The sequence below is a fragment of the Octodon degus genome, unplaced genomic scaffold, assembly GCF_000260255.1.
Source record: "Octodon degus isolate 3935 unplaced genomic scaffold, OctDeg1.0 scaffold00048, whole genome shotgun sequence".
Classification (NCBI taxonomy): Eukaryota; Metazoa; Chordata; class Mammalia; order Rodentia; family Octodontidae; genus Octodon; species Octodon degus.
The window spans coordinates 3430749-3435365 of NW_004524624.1; the positions used below are offsets into that span (position 1 = coordinate 3430749).

A 4617-nucleotide genomic window follows, 5' to 3' on the forward strand; every position below is an offset into this window, starting at 1 on the left:
CCTGTTTAGGCAGATGCAGGGGCCTGGGGTTCAATCCCCAGCCTGCCATACCGGCCCCACCTCTGGGGCATGCTGAGATAGCAATTGAGACTGGGCATGGCGGCGCATGCCTGTCTTTACTGGTAATGAACTAAGATAAACTAGTACTATAAGTGAAATCAACTGGCATATATACTGAAATATTTTTAAAACAATGGAATTTGTAATTTGGGTATTTGAACTCCCTATTTTCTATTTGTCTTTCTTCTATTTTGTGGCTTGTCTTTCTCATATAAGAGAAATCATGTCTTTTTTTAGCTTATACATCTAATTTATTACACCTAACATTATTCTTGAGTTGCACTCACCTACAAATGCATCAAGTTTATCATTCTTTATAGTAGCATAGTACTCCACTGTACATAAATTATCACATTCCCACCAATGCAGTATAGTTCCTTTTCCCCACATCCTCTCCAGCATTTGTGATTATTAATTTTTTTGATGATATGTATTCTTTCTGGGGTAAGATGGTATTTCAATATAGTTTTAATTTGCATTTTTTGATGGCCTGAGGATGAACATTTTGTTTTCATGCATTTATTGGCCATTTGTACTTCTGAGAAGTATTTATTCATTTAAGTTGCCCATTTTTTAATTGGGTCTTTTATTTGGGAGAGGGTCTAATTTTTTGTTGTTATTGTTGTTTATATATTCTAGGTCATTCTTTATGCTAGAGATTACTGACATAACTTGGTAAAGACATATAAATAAGAAATTGCTACCTCAGCCTGATGGTGTTCTAATACCTATTCTCAGATCAGGTCATTAATGTTCAGGATCAAATGGATTACTTCCCTAGTTACTGAAGGAACTTCACTGCTGCCTTAGAGTTACTATCTGGAATTATGAAGGCTGGCAGAGGACAAAGCAGAATACAAGATCCTGTCAAATTATAAGAGACAGCTAAGCTAGGCAGAAATATTACAGGTAGTCAGACAGGAATGGGCCCTGAAGAAAGCCAGAACAATGGTGAAACCCATCTCAACTGTGGCCAGGGACACCACTGCTGGAGATCAACTCTCAAGATAAAGATGAAACAACCCGGCCTGTATACTTCCTCAAAGGACAAAACAGGCCCCATGAAGCCTAGACAGACATCAATCACCCCAGTGGGTGACCAAGACCTTTGAACTCATATTTCCTAGAAGTTCTTTGATCTTTCCATGTCCACTCAGTACATGACTTGTTTCTGCAATGGATCAGTATTACCTAAGCAGCTACATTTATAATATAGCCATAAGCCATATTTTACCCATGTGGCTTTTCCTCTGTAAAATATCCCTATACAGTCAGGTCCTCAGGCAACCCATTCATATCCCCTCCTGTCTCTCCAGAGCTGTATCTGTCTGTCAATAAATACCTTTTTATTCTTAATTCATTGTCTCTAGCATTCATTCTTCAATTTTTAAAGAATACAAACTTAGCATATCAGACATCTAACAGGTTGGGAATTACATTTCCCTTATGTTTTGGAAAATTTCCTTATTATTTGGAGGCTCCGATATCATCCCTGTAACAAAATTATAAACCAAACTTCTGAAAAGGGAATAGTAAGTGAGCTGGGCACTTAGCACAATTCTACAGCATGAAACATACATCCTGACATAACAGGAAACTGTGATAACTCAAGTTCACTTAAGAGCTATGCTGACTACCTTGACCCAAATTCTTTTTGATTTGTTTACTAATATGGTGACCATGTGAATCAGGTTCTCTACAAGTGTCTAAGAAATCTCCCACATACTAGAGGGAAAAATTATTGAGCAGATGGCAGACTACTGGAACATTCAAAGCCATCCAGGAGCAGCAATGGAAGCAACTGTCTTAAGAATCATTACCAAGTGCTTCTTACACAAAAGATACTTAAAAGCTCCAAAGTTTTCAATTAACAACAGAGATAATATGTAAATGCTACAGATAACAAAATAAAGATTCAAACCTATTTTTCCACAGCTAGCTTAATCTGTTAGAAGTAGCAAGAAGAAAATGAACAAATATGTCCACTATTTAATCCACTTTCTAAAACGGCATGCTGGGAAAGCAGATTGCTAAGGGGTCTAGAAGCCCGGACACTGGTGCAATACCAGGAGAAGCATATTCTAAAAAGAAAGATGATGACTTTCTCTCAAATACAGTGCTTTAAAACACATGGCTTTTTAGCAAAACAATCAGTTGTGCTAAGAAACAATACCTCCTCCCACTAAGTATAATCCAAGCACAGGACAAAACAATTTGTTACAATGCTGCAAAAAGGCGTTTATGTTCTCTGCAGCCCACATGACCTCCACATTCCCTTCTAAGTCTAAAAGCTACAGATTTTGAAAAATACCCAAATCAAACAAAACAGAGTGAAGGGGAGAAACGATAAGGAACACTGACATCACACAACCCTTTCCTAAAACAGTGCTTGCTATCTTTTTGGTATTTTCACGTTTTTATGAGTAACTACCAATTTTCTACAGTCTCTCAACCCTCTTTTTGATATTAAGACATTTTTACTTAAGAGTGAAAGCTTTTTATTTCAGAATAGGTTATGCTTATTCTGAAGTAACTCATATGAAGACTGAGGCTTACCAAACATACTTGGATTGAAAACACCTTGTGAGATGCAAGGAAAGGGGTGCATGGGCCCTGAAGTGGGCAATCTGTTAAAATACCTGAATGCGGTGAGAGGGAACTCAGAGAGGCAGCTCTTCTGCTTCACTCCCCAACCTCTGCTCCAGACTCTGAAAGAAAAAGGCGGGCCCTTGGCAGCGAAGCATTCTGGGCAGAAGCTACCTTATTACAGAGGACTCTCAGGGTCTAACAATTAACAGAAATGATTTATGGACTCACTTGCAATATTTTTCTGGGAGAAAATATAATTTATTTTCCAATTTCAAAATTTGGGAAAAGTTTTTATTCATTTATTTAAGTTACACCTACCAAACACAAAAACCAGAGCCCCCGAAAGCATATTGATTCCTTCCATTCACAGAAAAGGTCAGAGCGTGCTTTTCAACATTTCCTGGCAGCAAATACGAACTCTTACATGACACTGTATTATTCATCTATATAGTACTCCAAGAAGTCGTGCCAACGCAGTAGTCTCTAACACTCAGCGCTTTTCAGCAGTCAGGTGTATCAGAAACAACACAGTAAAGACGGGCTGGAGACGGTAGGGGAAACGAACCCCTTCCTGGCTTACCCGCGGGGAGGCACAGGTGGGGGACCCGTCACTGCGGGAAGACAAACAACGTAAAGAGCGCACCCCGGAGCTCACAGCCCGCACGGGACCCGAGCTCCAGCAGAACCTAACTCCGGGCCGGGGACCCCCTCCCCCAGGCGCGGGGTCGCCCGCGGGCCACGAGGCGCGTCACGCCCCCTCGCCCCACACCCGCACCTCCCCTCCCCTCCCCCGCGGCCCTCTCCGCGAACCCCAGAGGTAGAACTTTCCCCACAAAGGAGACGCTACCTTTAAACACAGAACAACTCATCTACGCGCGCTCCGGCGTCCACGCACCGCACCGGCTGCAGCCCGGCCGTGCCGCCCGCTCCCGGAAGAAGCGCTGGAGAGCGCGCGGCTCGGCGCGTCCTGCGGGCCGGGGGCGGGGGGCGCGGCGGACCCTCGCCCCTGTGCGCATGCGTGCGGCTCTCACCGCCCACAAGGCCCCGCGCGCTCGCCCCCCGCCCGCGCCCCCACGCGTTCCCTGGCTACCAAATGACGCCTTTAGGCACCAGGGGTTCCCGGGCGCATTAGCGAGCGAGTGGGGTGTTTCAATTAAGTCCTCTGCTGAGCCTCCGTGGCCGCTTGTCTGGACAGTGAGTGGTCTTCTGCAAACAGAGGTGGCAGCGCCAGTTTCCAAAACCTTCCCTGCCCTACAAGTGCACCCCTTTATCTATACACAGTACTTGCACAGGACCTTCCTAAACATCGAGAGGGATAGTCGCACGGTGTTAAACACGGCGACATCACTTCTGTGAAGTGTGTCTGGATGGTTATTTGCTACCATAGTAAGAACTGAGGATTTTAAAACTTCTCTTACTAGGCTTTTTCCCCCAAAATATGAAAGCAAACTATATGTGACATTCTAGAATTTCCCCTTTTGTTTATTACATCAGGACATAGTTCCATATATGCATATACATATCATACATATTTATGAAGCTTTATTGGTATATAATTGAAAGAATAAAATGCACATATCTGAATTGTGTCGTTTCACATGTTTTGACACCCTTGAAACTATGACTGCAGTCAGGAGAGTGAACACATAGCGGACATATCCCCCGGATCTTCTATGTCTCTGTAACTGCTCCTCAAGCTCCTACCCCAGCTACTTCCTTAAAAAAAAAAATTGATCAATTCATGTTTGCACAAATTTACTGCTAAAAATGATTATATTCCTCATGGGGACTTGGTATATATGCATAACGCATCTTAATTCTGTTTTTCATCGTCTTCACGTCTCTCATTCCCCCTCTATCTTTTAAAAGTTTTTAATGGATATTTTATTAATAATGTATGATTAAAGTTATCTGGGAGTTTGTACGTGTAACACATCTTTTGTGTGTGTGTGTGTTGTGTGTGTGTGT

The 4617-nt window shown here is 42.6% G+C and overlaps 1 protein-coding gene across 2 annotated transcripts in view; it reads right to left on the minus strand.

The window, feature by feature from the left end:
• Fbxl21 (F-box and leucine rich repeat protein 21) overlaps positions 1 to 3604 on the minus strand; it is a 23080-nt gene extending 19476 nt beyond the window's left edge. For both annotated transcript variants that reach the window (XM_004632246.3, XM_023716552.1), the window contains exons 1-2: positions 3497 to 3604; positions 2700 to 2768 (exon numbers count right to left, since the gene is read on the minus strand). The gene's annotated coding sequence lies outside the window, so the exon portion shown is untranslated. The remainder of the gene's footprint in view (positions 1 to 2699; positions 2769 to 3496) is intronic.
• Between the last annotated feature and the right edge of the window lie 1013 nt (positions 3605 to 4617).